The sequence below is a fragment of the Pelobates fuscus genome, chromosome 5 (genome assembly GCF_036172605.1).
Source record: "Pelobates fuscus isolate aPelFus1 chromosome 5, aPelFus1.pri, whole genome shotgun sequence".
In the NCBI taxonomy this organism is placed as follows: domain Eukaryota; kingdom Metazoa; phylum Chordata; class Amphibia; order Anura; family Pelobatidae; genus Pelobates; species Pelobates fuscus.
Window position 1 is genome coordinate 12,688,741 of NC_086321.1, and position 18,188 is coordinate 12,706,928.

Below are 18,188 nucleotides of genomic sequence, written 5' to 3' on the forward strand. Positions count from 1 at the left end.
ACAAAAATGGTCAACTTTGTGTGTCTTTTTCTTCTTCTAGCCCCGTTGTGTCTTTCTTTCGCCCCAAACTCCTTTGTGCGTCTCTTTTCCTGTTCCCTAGACTCTCTGTGTCTCTTCCTCCTCAGCATCCTCATCTTTGTCCCCCCAAGCCCTCTATGTCTCTTTTTAACCCAGCCCCTCTGTGTGTAACCTCCAGTCCTCTGTGTGCCTCTTCCTATTCCCCAGGCCCTCTATGTCTCCCCTCCTCAGCCACGTGCGTGCCTTCCACTCCCCAGTACTATGAGTGCTTCTCCTCTGAGAGCACTTCCCTTCAGACCGGGTAAAGGGAAGAGGAGACTCCTTTACAAAGGTCTGCGGCTTCGTCACGCTACATACATTGACGGCAGGAGGGGAGCACTGTGATATGCGCTTCCTGCCAGTCACCTGAGCTTGCGCCCCTGGGATGGTACACCATGGGTGGACGCCTTATCAACCCAGGATTTTGATTATACGGGGTTCACACATCCCGACATTGTACCCAACTACACCACTGCATTGACACACATTGACACTAAACAGAAATACTCTCCTGCATTCACACACTGAGAAAACAAAAAAAGAAACATCTTTGAATACACACAAACTGACACAGTGCACTTCTTCATTCACAAAGATATAATCTCTGCATAAAAACACTGTGAATCAGGCCCCATCCACTGCTGCATACTCAGAGAGATCATTTGGTCAGTAATACACTGCCTTATAATGCTGTGAAGTTTCTCTCGCTAAAAGCGTTGCTTTTGAGAACTGAGCAGGAATTTTGCAAGTTTACACAATGAACAAAATCTGCACTGGCCACTTTAATCTGTGAAATATTATACCAGATTGTATCTGTTCTAACTCTGCTGTCAGCCTGGGGCCAGACATTACAAGTTTAATAGTCTTGGAAGTTTGCAAACAGATTAACATTTTACTGGACGCGGGCATCATTCGAAAATTAAGGGGAAAAAAACAAACAAAAACAAACAAATGTTTGAGTGTCAATAATAGGTATTCTTACAGACCGAGTGATATAGAATTTGACATACTACAGGGCCCTGCTGTGGCTTTAGAGTAACATCTGTATCACATTTTATATAGAATACCACGTAACACCTGCCAGAGAGCTTACAATCTAAAATGAACAGATGCAATGACACAGAAGGTAACAAAGTAAAGCCAATATGAGGGATATTACATAGTTACATAGTTACATAGTTAGATAGCTGAAAAGAGACTTGCGTCCATCAAGTTCAGCCTTCCTCACACCTGTTTTTTGCTGTTGATCCAAAAGAAAAAAAAAAAAAAACAAAAAAAAAAAAAAAAAAAAAAACCCAGTTTGAAGCACAATTTTGCAACAAGCTAGGACAAAAAAATTCCTTCTTGACCCCAGAATGGCAGTCAGATTTATCCTTGAATCAAGCAGTTATTACCCTACATTGAAAGATTATATCCTTGAATATTCTGTCTTTGCAAGTATGCATCTAGTAGCTGTTTGAACATCTGTATGGACTCTGATAAAACCACTTCTTCAGGCAGAGAATTCCACATCCTGATTGTTCTTACAGTAAAAAAACCTTTCCTTTGCCTTAGACGAAATCTTCTTTCTTCCAGTCTAAACGCATGGCCTCGTGTCCTATGTAAAGTCCGGTTTGTGAATAGATTTCCACACAATGGTTTGTATTGGCCCCGAATATATTTGTATAATGTTATCATATCCCCTCTCAGGCGACGTTTTTCTAAACTAAATAGGTTTAAATTTGTTAACCTTTCTTCATAGCTGATATGTTCCATTCCTTTTATTAATTTTGTAGCCCGCCTCTGCACTTTTTCTAGTGCCATGATATCCTTCTTTAGAACAGGTGCCCAAAATTGCACAGCATATTCAATATGTGGTCTTACCAGTGATTTATAGAGAGGCAAAATGATATTCTCGTCCCGAGAATGAATGCCCTTTTTCATGCATGACAATACCTTACTGGCCTTGGCCACTGCTGATTGACATTGCACATTGTTGCATAGTTTGTTGTCTATAACAATTCCCAAGTCCTTTTCGTGTGTTGTTATCCCTAATTCACTTCCATTAAGGGTATACGTTGCTTTTGTATTCTTTACGCCGAAGTGCATAACTTTGCATTTTTCAACATTAAATTTCATCTGCCATTTGAGTGCCCAGTCCTCCAGTCTATCTAAATCCTTCTGCAGCAAAGTAATATCTTGCTCACATTGTATTATTTTACAAAGTTTTGTGTCATCTGCAAACACTGAAACATGACTTTCAATGCTGTCTTCAAGATCATTTATAAAAATGTTAAATAGAAGGGGTCCCAGAACAGACCCCTGAGGGACACCACTTGCCACCTCTGTCCAGCTTGAAAATTTACCATTAACGACAACTCTTTGTATTCTGTTTTTAAGCCAATGTTCTACCCAAGAACAAGCATTTTCATCGAGACCGATTTCCTTGAGTTTGAACACTAATCTTTTGTGTGGAACTGTATCAAATGCCTTGGCAAAATCCAAATAGATCACATCCACTGCAACGCCCTGATCTATACTTCTACTTACTTCTTCGTAGAACGCAATCAAGTTAGTTTGACATGACCTGTGCTTCATAAAACCGTGCTGATTTTTGCTGATAACCATATTCTTCTCAAGGAATTCTTGAATATTATCCCTTAATAACCTTTCAAATATTTTACCAGCCACAGAAGTTAAGCTCACAGGTCTATAATTTCCAGGCAAGGATTTTGAACCCTTTTTGAATATAGGAACCACATCTGCCTTCCTCCAATCCTCCGGAACACTTCCTGAAAGAAAAGAATCTTGAAAGATTAAAAACAGAGGTTCACTTATTTCTACACTTAGTTCCTTAAGTACACGTGGATGGATACCGTCAGGCCCTGGAGCTTTGTTTATATTAACTTTCTTTAGTTGCTGCAGCACATTGTCTTGAGTTAACCAATTACAATTATTCTGCAAGTTTTTAGTAGCAATCATTTGCACATCTATTGCCATGGGTTCTTCTTTAATATATACGGAGGAGAAATAGTTATTTAGAATTCCTGCCTTTTCTTGGTCTTCATTAACTAACACCCCCGTTTCAGTTTTAAGTGTACCTATACTTTCATTTTTGGGTTTTTTTGAATTTATGTACTTAAAAAATGCTTTGGGGTTGGTTTTGCTCTCTTTAGCTATCATTTTTTCATTTTGAAGTTTAGCAAGTTTAATTGCCTTTTTGCACGCATTATTTGCTTTCTTATATCTTTTATAAGATGCATCTGATTTGTCTGATTTAAATGCTTTAAATGCCCTTTTCTTATTTTTAATCTCTTGTTTTACTTCTCTACTAAGCCACATTGGTTTTAATTTGTTTCTTTTATACTTATTTCCCAATGGTACATACTGAGAAATGTACCTTTCTAATATTTGTTGGAAGATGATCCACTTATCCTCAGTGTTCTTTTCACTAAAGAGTTTATGCCAGTCAATATATTGTAAAGCTTCCCTTATCTTATTGAAATTGGCCTTTTTAAAATTATATGTTTTAGTATACCCCATGTGCTTTTGTTTTTTTGAGTTTATTTCAAAGGACACTATATTGTGATCACTATTTCCCAAGTGCTCACCTACTTGAATGTTGGTCAAAAGATCAACGTTGTTTGTTAAAACCAGGTCCAGACAAGCGTCCATTCTAGTTGGTGCTTGTACAAGTTGTGACATGAAGTTGTCATTTAACAAGTTTAAAAACCTAATTCCCTTTGCTGAGCTACTAGTCCCTATGTCCCAATTTATGTCTGGGTAATTAAAATCTCCAATAATTAAAGTGTTACCAAGATTTGCAGCTTTCTCAATTTGCTCAAACAGCTGTTGTTCCTCGTCAATATTAACATTAGGTGGTTTATAACATATCCCAACCAATAGTTGGTTTCCCTTCTTTTCCCCCAAGCAGATATTTACCCATAAAGCTTCCACATTTTCCTCATCGCATTCAATTTGCTTAAGATTTGGCTTTAAATCATGGTTGACATACAAACATACCCCACCACCCTTCTTGTTTTTCCTATCCTTCCTAAATAATGTGTACCCATTTAAGTTAACTGCCCAGTCATGTGTCTCATCCCACCATGTTTCAGTTATGCCTATTATATCATATTGTTTAGTGTATGCTAATGCCTCATAGTAAAAAACATCATATATCATAGTAAAAAAACATGATTTCAGATGTGGAAAGTTGAAGAGTTGGTGAAATCCTGAATTTGCTAATGGGTTACACTGATAAGGAAGTATGGTCTAAAGAGGAGGGAGCGTGACGAAATCTAGGCAGAATGTTGCTCTGTGTGGGGAAAGAGTCTGGTTCCATTCACCATTTCCTCGCTCCATTCCTGGTCCTTGTGGCTTTCGTTGCCTGGTCTGCCATCCACCAGTGTGTCGCTGCCTGGGTTTCGATCGGGCTCCGTTTTTCCGGCTCTCCTCTCAACCCAAGCTGCTGCCATACGTCCTGTCGAATTGTTCAAACTGCTGCATCCTCCTCGGCCCACGCAGATGCGGGAGAAGACCCAAGTGGCGCTGACCCCTCTGATGTACACTCCATGTTGTCTTCCCTTGTGGCATCATACGGCAGATCAACCAGAGGTTGGACAGACTGGAAACTGCCTCTCAGACAGAGTCGCCGGCCAGTCTTCCCACTCCAGTTCTGGCTGAACCTCCTGTGGCTGGCCAGGGTAATTTGTTGTGTAGTGTTGATACTCTGCTGGACATCGACCAAGCTCACATGGTTCCAGCCAATATTAGGAAGGATATCTTGGACGGCAAGGACGTGGACCTGGTTTCGCTCCTCATTGCCTCTCAAGATATCGTTGAGAACAAGTCTTACGCATATGGGGATTTGTCAGTCGTGACCCCAGGCTTATTAGGAAACTATCTGTCCCAGAGTTTGTCCTGGTGTTTGGGCTATTCAGAGATGTTTTGTGCTCAGTCTACCCTGCTAGGAGGAAGGAGTTGGACCTTTACATGCACAAGCTGCTGGACTTGGGCCACAAGTACGGCGGTATGTCCTTTTACGACTACCACAGGTCTTTCTCCGCCATGCAGTCTGCAGCGTTCACTCAGTTTGGTGCCAGATTGAACTGGAGTAAACTGGAAACGGAACTGTTCTGCAGACACTTTGTGGGTCTAAGGACCCCAGCTTGTGCTGTTTGCTCCTCCACGTCTCATTTCATGAACCTCTGTCCCAATACGGCCAAGGCTTCCTCCAGCATTGTTGTTCCCTCCCCTTCTCCGCAGCCTGAAAAGGTCATCAAGGAGAAACTGGTTCACCCCATACTCTTCCTGGGGAAGTCCCAGGTAATCATTTTAATGCTGGTACCTGCAGTTTTAGTGCATGCAGGCTTCTGCAAGTTTGTTCCAAGTGCTTCTGGGGTCATGAGAAAACTATGTGCCCCAATAAATTGTATCCCAAACCCTACTTGACCTCTGTTAATGTGTCGGCCTTATCAGCTATGTTGTCTTCTCACCCATCCAGGCACTTGGTTGATTTCTTGGTCTCTGGTTTTTCCGAGGGTTTTCATACAGGCATCATACATTTGCGTCAGGTATCTTTGAGTGTAACAACCCTGGCACACCCGGAGGCAGTTGATTCTCTCTTTTAGGTCCTTTTCAAGCTCCTCCTTTTACTTCATGGAGGACTAACCCTATTGATCGGTAAGACCTCCATTAAACAGAGGTTGATAGTTGATCTCTCCACCCCTCGTGCGGCATCAATTCCTAATTTGAATTCCCTGTTTCCGTCCGAGGAATTTTCGCTACAATATTCCACAAATGACAATACCATTTCAGCCATCCTTATAGCTGGGATGGGTGCTTGGCTTACTAAAACGGACATTGTCAATGCTTTTAAGCTCTGGCATCTGTACGGTGTTAAATGGAAGGCCCTGTAATATTTTTTTCTTCCGGCTTACTTTCAGTTCCAAAAGTAGCCCGAAACTGTTTGACATCTTTGCTGAGACCCTGTGCTGGGTGCTCCTTAATGTTAATAGGTGTCCCACAGTCATCCACTACCTGGACGACTTCCTTATGATTGAGGAGAACACGTTCCCCCCCGTAGTCTGAAGGAAGCCATTGCCCTTTTTGAGTTATTGGGTGTACCCGTGTCTCCAGACAAAACGGAAGATCCAGACACCTTAATTACTTTTCTGGGTATTCAGCTTGATTCTGTTACCATGCAGGCCAGTCTGCCCAAAGAAAAGATAGTTAATTTACTGTCATGCGTTGATGGATATATTCGCACCAGGTCTTGCTGCCGGAGGGAATTACAATCTTTGCTGGGGTCCTTGAATTTTGCTATGAGGATTATCCCACAGTGTCGGGCATTTATATCTTGATTGCTTTCCCTGTTTCCCGCTCTCCCTCATAATGATAGCCGGATTACACTTGATGACCATGCCACAGCGGATCTGCTCATGTGGTGGAGGTTCTTGCTCTCCTGGAATGAAACATAGAAACATAGAAACATAGAATGTGATGGCAGATAAGAACCATTCGGCCCATCTAGTCTGCCCAGTTTTCTAAATACTTTCCTTAGTCCCTGGCCTTATCTTATAGTTTGGATAGCCTTATGCCTATCCCACGCATGCTTAAACTCCTTTACTGTGTTAACCTCTACCACTTCAGATGGAAGGCTATTCCATGCATCCACTACCCTCTCAGTAAAGTAATACTTCCTGGTATTATTTTTAAACCTTTGCCCATCTAATGTAAGACTATGTCCTCTTATTGTGGCAGTTTTTCTTCTTTTAAATATAGTCTCCTCCTTTACTGTGTTGATTCCCTTTATGTATTTAAATGTTTCTATCATATCCCCCCTGTTTCATCTTTCCTCCAAGCTATACATGTTAAGATCCTTTAACCTTTCCTGGTAAGTTTTATCCTGCAATCCATGAACCAGTTTAGTAGCCCTTCTTTGAACTCTCTCTAAGGTATCAATATCCTTCTGAAGATATGGTCTCCAGTACTGTGTACAGTACTCCAACTGAGGTCTCACCAGTGTTCTGTACAATGGCATGAGCACTTCCCTCTTTCTACTGCTAATACCTCTCCCTATACAACCAAGCATTCTGCTAGCATTTCCTGCTGCTCTATTACATTGTCTGCCTACCTTTAAGTCATCAGAAATAATCACCCCTAAATCCCTTTCCTCAGATGTTGAGGTTAGGAGTCTATCAAATATTCTGTACTCTGCCCTTGGGTTTTTACGTCCAAGATGCATTATCTTGCACTTATCCACATTAAATGTCAGTTGCCACAACTCTGACCATTTTTCTAGTTTACCTAAATCATTTGCCATTTGGCTTATCCCTCCTGGAACATCAACCCTGTTATGATACCGGAGAAACTGACGGAAGCCAAGCACAGAGAGATGGACACAGGTTTCTTCAGGAAGGAAGAGATTCTTTATTCGGTTCACCGATCGGGACTCAGAGGGACTAATGTCACCAAAATACAACAAGTTCTGAGCCCCGGACAATAGTGCAGGCTCCCTATATAGGCACATAACTCCTCCCATATTAAGCTCCACCCGCACATTCTCTTGACCAATCAATACAAATAAGAATTAACTTCCTGTTTGACCGCATGGCTTGTCCAGCACAATGGAGGAGGGGAATACTATATCCGGTATTCTCGCACATGCTCCGTACACTACTGATCGTATCTTGCCACGTGCAACCAACTGATCGATACGTCAGCATATGCACGTACACATGCCACGTGGTAATCTCGGCCTACTAAATTTATTTTTACCGAGATTCCACCACAGTTACATATCTTAGTATCATCCGCAAAAAGACACACCTTCTGCAAGACCTTCTGCAATATCACTAATAAAAATATTAAAGAGAATGGGTCCAAGTACAGATCCCTGAGGTACCCCACTGGTGACAAGCCCAAGCTTCGAATATACTCCATTGACTACAACCCTCTGTTGCCTGTCACTCAGCCACTGCCTTACCCATTCAACAATATTGGAATCCAAACTCAAAGATTGTAGTTTATTGATAAGCCTTCTATGTGCAACAGTGTCAAAAGCCTTACTGAAATCTAGGTAAGCAATGTCTACTGCACCACCCTGATCTATAATTTTAGTTACCCAATCAAAAAAATCAATACGATTAGTTTGGCATGATCTCCCTGAAATAAACCCATGTTGTCTCTGATCTTGAAATCCATGTGTTTTTAGATGTTCAACAATCCTATCCTTTAACATGGTTTCCATCACTTTCCCCACTACTGAAGTAAGGCTTACTGGCCTAGTTGCCAGACTCCTCCCTATTACCTTTCTTGTGAATGGGCACAACATTCGCTAACTTCCAATCTTCTGGGACTACTCCTGTTAACAATGATTGGTTAAATAAATCTGTTAATGGTTTTGCTAGTACACCACTAAGCTCTTTTAATAGCTTTGCGTGTATTCCATCAGGTCCCATTGACTTATTTGTCTTTAATTTTGACAGTTGAAATAGAACCTCTTCCAATGTAAACTCACGTGTAATAAATGACTAATTTATCCTTTTTCTTAAAGGACCACTCTAGGCACCCAGACCACTTCAGCTTAATGAGGTGGTCTGGGTGCCAGGTCCTTCTAGGGTTAACCCATTTTTTCATAAACGTAGCAGTTTCAGAGAAACTGCTATGTTTATGAATGGGTTAAGCCTTCCCCCTATGTCCTCTAGTGGCTGTCTCATTGACAGCCGCTAGAGGCGCTTGCGTGCTTCTCACTGTGATTTTCACAGTGAGAGCACGCCAGCGTCCATAGGAAAGCATTATGAATGCTTTCCTATGTGACCGGCTGAATGTGCGCGCAGCTCTTGCCGCGCATGCGCATTCAGCCGACGGGGAGGAGAAGAGGAGGATCGGAGGAGGAGAGCAGGAGGAGATCTCTCCGCCCAGCGCTGGAAAAAGGTAAGATTTAACCCCTTTCCCCTTTCCAGAGCCGGGCGGGAGGGGGTCCCTGAGGGTGGGGGCACCCTCAGGGCACTCTAGTGCCAGGAAAACGAGTATGCTTTCCTGGCACTAGAGTGGTCCTTTAACTGAGGTCCCTTTCCTTCATTTTCATCTGTAAATACCGAACAAAAATATTCATTGAGGCAGTCAGCTAGACCTTTTTCCTCATCTACATACCTTCCTTCTTTTGTTTTTAATCTAACTAATCCTTGTTTTACTTTTCTTTTCTCATTTATGTATCTAAAAAAAGTTGTGTCCCCCTTTTTTGCTAACTGTGCTATTTTCTCTTCTGTGTGTGATTTGGAAGCTCGTATAACTTGTTTAGCCTCGTTCTGCCTAATCTTATAGGTAATTCTGTCTTCCTCACTCTGGTTTTTTTATAATTACTAAATGCTAACTTTTAGTTTTTTACTATTTTGGCCACATCTGCAGGGCCGGTGCAAGGATTTTTGCCGCCCTAGGCAAAAGTAAAGTTTGCCGCCCCCCATCCCCCCCCCGATATGACATCACAATGCCCCATGTTAACTAACGCAAGTGCTGCAGTGCCACCGTGTTTACATTAAAAGGCCTGCAGGGACAGGCTATAGACACCAGAACCACTACATTAAGCTGCAGTGGTTCTGGGGACTAAAGTGTCCCTTTAATGTGAGGTAAATTAGAGATTAGTGCCACGAATAATATACTAGATTGCCTACTTACAATCAGATGAGGATGGTGATGGGCTCTACCTGCAGTCTGGCTCCACTGGTCTGGTGTAGAACAGGCTCTCTGGAGGCTGTTTGTGTTCTGGGAGAACAGGAAGAAGGCTCCATTTTTTTTAAGGCCCTTTGCACAGCTCAAGGTCTGGGCCCCAGGGTCCACCTTCATGTTCCACCAATTAGTTTGTTCACAGGAGTAGGGGATGTCCTGATATGTGTGTAAGGAATGCATTGTGTGAATCTGTGTTTGTATGTGTAAGGGCTGCAATGAGTGTTTCTGTGTATGTACGGGATGCAGTGTGTGCGTCTGTAAGGGGTGCATTGAGTGTGTGTAAGGAATGCATTGTGTGTTTCTGTGTGTGTAAGGGATGCATTGTGTGTAAGGGTTGAATTGCTTGTGTGTGTGTCTGTGTGTAATGCATTGTGTGTTTTTCTGTGTGCAAGGGGTGCATTGTGTGTGTGTGATGGATGTCAATCTCTCCCCCCTCCCTTGTCACTCTCTTCTCCCCCTCTCCCTCCCTCGTCACTCTCTTCTCAACCCCCCTTGTCCCTCTCTTCTCCTCCCCATGTCCCTCTCTTCTCCCTCCTCTTGTCCCTCTCTTCTCCCCCCTCCTCCCTTGTCACTCTCTTCTCCCCTGCGTGTCCCTCTCTTCTCCCCCTCCCTTGTCACTCTCGTCTCCCCCGCGTGTCCCTCTCTTCTCCCCCTCCCTTGTCACTCTCGTCTCCCCCGTTGTCACTCTCTTCTCCCCTCCCCACTCTCATTCCCCCTCCTAATCCCGTCAATTCCCCTCCCTGTCAATGTATCCCCCCCCTTTCAATTTATTCCCCCCACCCTGCCTGTCCATTTATTCCCCCACCCTGCCTGTCCATTTATTCCCCCACCCTGCCTGTCCATTTTCCCCCCCTCCCTGTCCATTTATCCCCCCCGTCCATTTATCCCCCCCCTCCCTGTCCATTTATTCCCTCCCCCTCCTGTCCATTTATTCCCTACCCCTCCATGTCCATTTATTTACCCCCTCCCTGTCCATTTATTTCCCCCCCCCTCCCTGTCCATTTATTTCCCCCCCTCCCTGTCCATTTATTCCCCCCCCCTGTCCATTTATCCCCCCCCCCTCCCTGTCCATTTATTCCCCCTTCCCTGTCTGTCCATTTATTCCCCCCTCCCTGTCTGTCCATTTATTCCCCCCACCCTGCCTGTCCATTTATTCCCCCCTCCCTGTCCTCCCCCCCTCCCTGTCCATTTATCCCCCCCCTGTCCATTTATTTCCCCCCCTCCCTGTCCATTTATTTCCCCCCCTCCCTGTCCATTTATTTCTCCCCCCTCCCTGTCCATTTATTTCTCCCCCCTCCCTGTCCATTTATTTCTCCCCCCCCTCCCTCTTCATTGATTTCTCCTCCTCCCCTCCCTGTCCATTTATTTCTCCCCCTCCCTGTCCATTTATTTCTCCCCCCTCCCTGTCCATTTATTTCTCCCCCCTCCCTGTCCATTTATTTCTCCCCCCCCCCTCCCTCTTCATTGATTTCTCCTCCTCCCCTCCCTGTCCATTTATTTCTCCCCCTCCCTGTCCATTTATTTCTCCCCCTTCCCTGTCCATTTATTTCCCCCCCCTTCATTGATTTCTCCTCCTCCCCTCCCTGTCCATTTATTTCTCCCCCTCCCTGTCCATTTATTTCTCCCCCTTCCCTCTCCATTTATTTCTCCTCCCCCCCCTCTCCATTTATTTCTCCCCCCCTCCCTCTTCATTGATTTCTCCTCCTCCCCTCCCTCTCCATTTATTTATCTCCCCCCCCCCTCTCTATTTATTCCCCCCACCCTCCCCTACCTCTATAGTAGCGTGGCCGAGCTCTGTATCATGGTCCGCGGGTACAGGGAGCTTTTGTTTCCTGTACCCGGCGGACTGACAGGAAGTGAACACCAGTGTTCACTTCCTGTAAGTCCGTCCGAGTACAGGAGACAGATGCTCCCTGTACCGGCGGACTATACTGCGCTCGGTCACGCTACAGAGAGGGAGTGACAGGAGGGAGCGCTGAGCGCTTCCCTCCTGTCAGCCCCCTCCCTCTCCTCATGCTGTGCCCGGGCGGTGCGCCCTCATGGACGCACCAGCCCGGGCAAAGCTGCAGCCGCCTGAGGCTCTCTGCAGAGCGCTCGGGCGGCTGCAGCATTAGGGGGGCCGGCGCTCCTGGCGGCGCCCCTTCCCAAGGGGCGCCCTAGGCGGCTGCCTAGTCCGCCTTACAGGTAGCGCCGGCCCTGCACATCTGCGGAGTACCACAGTGGTTTCTTGAATTTTTTGCTTTTACTGACAAGCCTAATGCAATTTTCTGTTGCCTTCAGTAGTGCAACTGTTAAATAATCCCATTTCTTTTGGACTCCATTTAAATTGCTCCAGTCTGATAATTACTCCTTTACACATATTCTAATTTTAGAAAAGTCTGTTTTTCTAAAGTCTAAAACTTTTGTTTTTGTGTGGTGTGACTGGGAAGAGTATATTCCTCCCTGAAATTTCAGAGGCATCAGCCACCATATGGACAGATGCGGCAGACACTACTGGCTTCACTGCCATTTACGGTTCTGAATGACTTTGGGGTGCTTGGCCAGCGGAGGGCATTGAGGGTTTTTACACTACCTCTGCTCTTTTTGAAATTTACCCAATTGTAGCGGCTGCTGTGGCTTGGGGTCGGGTTGTCCGGTTCGCTGTTTCTCTGACAACCAGGCCATGTGCCACATCATTAATAAAGTGCGTTTTTCATCTCTTGTTATTATGAGGTTCCTCAGGAAATGGACATGGCTGGCGGCTAGTCATCATTTCTTTGTGTCACGAATATTGCTGCTGACAGGCTGTCTCGGTTTCAATTTCAGGCCTTCCACGCAGCTCTGCCTACGGCCTCCCCCATTGCCACTGCAGGAGCTGATCATGGACTAACCGCCTTGTTGTCCCACGGCCATCACCTTGCCAGACTGTCTCTTTCCGCTAACACACGCAGGGCTTATGACAGGGCTTTCTCCTTGTTTAAGAGGTTTTTATCGGAATATGGTGTTACTGATTCTTTTGCTATGTTGACTGTGGTAGGTTTTGCTTCCTTTTTCCACCTCAAACTCACACTATCCCATAGTATCATCGAATTGTACCTATCAGGTATAAAACACCACATGCTGCTTTTATTTCCTATCAGGTATAAAACACCACATGCTGCTTTTATTTCCTAGCAAACACAGTTTCATGTCTTCATACCAGATCAAATCCATTCAGAAAACCGGACACGCCCCAATACATAGGAGATTACCCATTGATATACAATTGGTTCACACTCTTTCAGACCTTTTAGATGCTGGTCCTTTTGATCCTCGCACCGACCCAGTAATTAAAACTGCAATTTACCTGGCTTTCTACGGCTTTCTTAGACCCCGTGAATTTACCACAACTACCACGACCAACCTACAATATTGAGATACTAGTATCTGGTACACCTAATGTGATAACCAGGAGTGAGGGAGTAGGACTGGCACTGGGCCGCTCAAAAACTGGAAAAATAGGGATCCACTAAAACCAATAGAAGAAATACTATGGATAGACACCAATAGTGTGTGCAGATACCAGGAGCTGGCCTAGAATATGGCTGAGATTGGGTGAATATCTGGATACAAAAGCGGATATGTGTGCAATGGTACTTTGCCTTTAAGAGGGAACTAGTATTCACAAGAAAATATAAAAGCAAGATAGATAGATATAATCAAATAGCATAAATGAGATATATCTGGATGAAGAATAGATATCTTGTAGATAGATGATACATAAAATAAATAAATAAATGAATAAATTAATAAATAAATAAATAAATAAATAGAAAGATAAATCTGTGTCTGAAGTAAAAATGTGCAGTGCAAGTGCCTCTATTACTGCTATGGAACAGAATGGCTGGCACTTGTACCAAATAATATACTTTGTATCTTGTAAAGATGCAGATGGAAAAAGTACAGAATAGTAATATTATAGTGATACAGTATATGGAACTGTAGGCTAAAAAATGTTGCAGAGTGTAACAACAGTTAGTAAAAAGCAATGGTTCTGAAACTGGATCAGAATAAAAACCAGTTTATTAGACAAAAGATAAAATATATGGAAAAATGAATATTGTTAAAAAAATATGCATCAGGAGAAATTCATACAGATGTTACCAGTCAATATTGAAGTCAGAATTATTCAGAAACCTTCGGATTGTACTCGAATGGATGCAGATTGAATTCCTTGCCGCTTGTGATACTACCGCCGGTGAGGACAGCGTCTTCGTTCCGCATGCGTCCCTGCGGGAGCCTCACTCCGGAGGAACGCGTCCTGTGGACGGCTCCGATTCAGCAAAGAAAAAACCAACAGGTCCTGTAGGAGTACTGACTTCAAATGATGTACGGATGCTGGGTCTGTATCCTGATGTGTGTCCAATAGTCTTACGCATTTCGTAGGTGAACCCCTACTTCTTCAGAGACGGATGAAATTTACCACAATTACCATGACCAACCTACAATATTGCCTCAGGAGGTCTCACCTAGCTAAATTGGGACACTATTATGTACTTACCCTTCCACACACTAAAACTACACAGGATTGACAAGACGTAAACATACCCTATTACTGGACACATAACAAATGGTGCCTGGTTAAGATCCTAGATTCCTATTTACTGACTCTTAATATCAAAGCTTCCCAACCACAACTAAATTCATGACTTACTTCAGTTCATTGATCACGAATCTAGGTCTCAACCCATCCGACTATTCCGGCCACTCTTTCAGAATAGGGGTGGCTTCCGTGGCCTCTAGCAAGAACATACCTGTACATATAATCAAAACACTAGGTCATTGGAAGTCCTCTACATACTCCCTGTACATACCACAACCGGTACAAGAACTCAGACATACTTTTCATAATATGTCCATGTAATTCATGCTCTTCCCTTTGTTGATTGTAATAAATTCTAGCCTGTTTCTATTTTGCCCTCTTTATTTACAGGCCCACTGCTACGTCGGTTCCGGCACACCACAACCAACATTTCCTCTTCTTACACCTTGTTACACCTTGTTACTCTTCTTACACTCTTAATTCGGCTTTTATGCTCCTATCACAAATGCAAAGGGTTGGCCTACAGTTGTGGGAAGGGCATGGTCCTCTATTTAAGTCCCTACTCACCTCCCTCTGTCCTGTTCATACCTTAGCGTTGCATGACCCCACCTTCTTCTCCCTTTTTATACCTTTTCTTTACACCTTATTGGGTGGGCCCTCTTTATTTACAGACCTACAGCTACGTCGGTTCCGGCACACCACAACCAACTTTTCCTTTTCTTACACCATGCTACACGTTGTTACTCTCCTTAAACTCTTGATTCGGCTTGTATGCCCCTATCACAACTAAGTTTTGCAGACTTTTGCATTCAGCTTTAAAGAAAGAGCAATTAATTCACATACTGGGTGATTGGCGGGTTCTCAGAATTCTGTAACTCCAAAGCACCATATAGACAAATCACGAAACGGCCAAAGCAGTCAGTGAACCAACAGTTTAGTTTGTGTCGTGTTTTGGAGTCCGCTCGTACTGCCAAAAATCAGCTCAATGATAGGAAAAAAAACTTTTTTCTTTTAATGCTTACCACCAGCCGGCTTCTAGCTCGGTGGGCACGTCCAAGTCTTACCGACTTGGACGTGCCCACCGAGCTAGAAGCCGGCTGGTGGTAAGCATTAAAAGAAAAAGGGAATTTGGTTTGGACAAGGGGGGAAGCGAGAACCCTGTGGGCAAGTTGGTGCATAGGCACGTGGTCTCTTTCATTGGCAAGGACGCTTATGTAAGCTAAGTCTGTAGGGCACTAGGTGTTAATAATTATATGTTAAGTTATGGATTATTTATGTATTTATTTTTGGTTATAATTAAATGATAAAGTTAATAAATGTTGGATGAGTCCTACATTCTTAGGTTTTAATAAATGCTCTGGCCTGTTCCATCCAAATTCAGTGTCTGTCGTTATTGGGGGGTATTTGGGGTAGGCTCCATTATTCTTATTTGCATCACATTCCCCGCTACGTCCATACATGGGCTTCACAAACGTTATCATGCATTCCCTCCATGCATGCCACTACAGCTATATGCATCATCGCTTCTTCTATTTATATTTAAATAATAAACTTGTTAATGTAGCTACTTAGGCTGAAATAGCATTTTTCACTTCTGTCATCAGATTTTTGTTTAAAATAAAGTTGCTGTGCCCAAGGGAGTTTTATTATCATCTTCAAAGCAGCTTATAAAGTAGGCATAAAGTCACCCCAGGCAAAATAAAGCCCTTTCTGAGCTCTTTTCCCAAGGGACTCAGCTAGTTCTTACATGATTGATAACCTTTCTGACATATGTGCTTGCAAAATGACAGGTAATCCTTTATAGAGGTCACTTTCTAGATACGTTTCTTATCAAACTAATAAACACATATAAAACAGATGAAATCTGATCTGTGGACAGTGAAAAAGAAGCATTCACTTCTCGCTCAGAAATCTTCTGGATCTTCGTCCAATCATAGCGCGTTATTGCATCATCATGCATCTTTAATACATTGCATGCTGTGCATCTTGCACATTTAAAGAAGCTGTGTCACACCTCCCCTCCCCCCCAAAATAAAGAAATAAAAATGAATTGAGTGCTGAGTGTTTCATTAAGATAACATTTTCATGAAATACTTACACTGAAAGTGTTGAAATCTCACTAAAATTCCAGCACAGTCAAAAGGTATTATAAGGCAAACTAGGGACTACTTGGTCTTATACATTTTTGCTACTGTTGAAATAAGGTGACGATAGGCAGGGCTACCGCCATCAGGTGTTGTCAATTCCCCCAATCGTCATTACAAAACAGCAAGGTTTTACAACTAAAGGTTAAAAGACCATGTGTGCCGGTAGTGGTTACCGTGTAGTGCGACCAACCTTCTTTTACCATCCATTCTCCCCCCAATAAAAACCTGAGACATATTTGTGGTATAAAACAGGCCACAGCTTTATTTATAATTTAACAAATATATTTAACCAATAGATAACCATTTACTAACAATATCAACATGATATACAATTTAACCGCAGACTTGTCCTTGCCAATCCATTCCAGCACCAAACACAAGTACTCCTGGCTTCCTGCCCTTCCGCTTTGCCCTAACCACCACTTGGCCCCCAACTTGGGCTTACCTTACCACCATGCCAACCGCTAGCCGGCCTTTGGCTCAGTGGGCATGTCCGTTTGTCCAACCATTTATCAGAGGTTAGGGGAGGGATCAGTCTCCACCTTCCTTCTTTCCACCTGTACTCTTGATCCAACGCAGATTGGCAAGGACCTTACCCGCCACTAACTGCTTTACCCCTAAATCAGGGGGCGCAACCCCCCAACCACGCTATAATCTGCTCTAAAATGTCCTGTAACGCAAAATTATATAAATCGAGGCCCACAACGGTAAGGTGGACCCCGTCAGAGCAAAAATAGACCGCCGCCTCCCATTCAAATATGTGGTTCCACACAGAGAGACCCCCAGCACGCAGTACAAACTTCACAACCCTCTTATTCAATTTAATCCTGCAACGCTCCATTGCCTTCTGATCACGTGCGCACCTCCAATAATTCCGGGCCACCACCTCACACCACACTAAACAAACCTTTGGAAACAGAACCATTAATCGTGCCAAGTCTCGCTTGATCATATCCCCCCGACCCCACACTGGTAATGCACCCAAATCGTTACCACCAAGGAGTATCACCAAAACGTCCATGACACACAAGCAGCCGGAAGCAGCAGTACCCATCGCATGCCCTGAGTCCCAAACCATTTGACATCCACCAACTCCGGAGACAGGCTGAGATGAGTCCCACCAGGTCGAATCCCCGCACGGAGATGGGCCCAATAAACATAGGAATGCCCGACTAACCAGACCTGTCGGCTGGACCCTGCGGAGAAAGAAAGGGGAAAACGCAATCGGGACGCACATAGGACCGAAAACCTCCTAGACTCCCATGTAACAATTCTCTGGATAGCCTGCTCTGGAAAACCTAAACGAGAAGCCTCCATCACCGCCCCAATCCGGAATCAGTGACTCACAAATTTCTTCCCCGTGATGCTAAGTAATTCCGGCACTATCCGAAACCTGAACAAGTAACTCCCATCCCCATGGATTAACAAAGGGCCCATAGACTGTGGGTGAACAACACAATACCCCTGAAGCAGAATACCAGGCATGCCCTGGACCCAGGAACCTCCTGAATAGTAACCCAAGCCCCACGACCGAGGACATCGGTTTTAGAGCGCCGCAAGAGGAATCCATCCATGAAACATCCGTGAAGAGAAGCCCTGTGCCGGCTCCCCAGAGAAAGGACGGGAGGTCCCCTTGGTGGGAAGCCGGGTGAGTCATTATCGCCATCCAGAGCCTAATGTTCATTTGGTCCCACCCTGTGCTCGACATACCG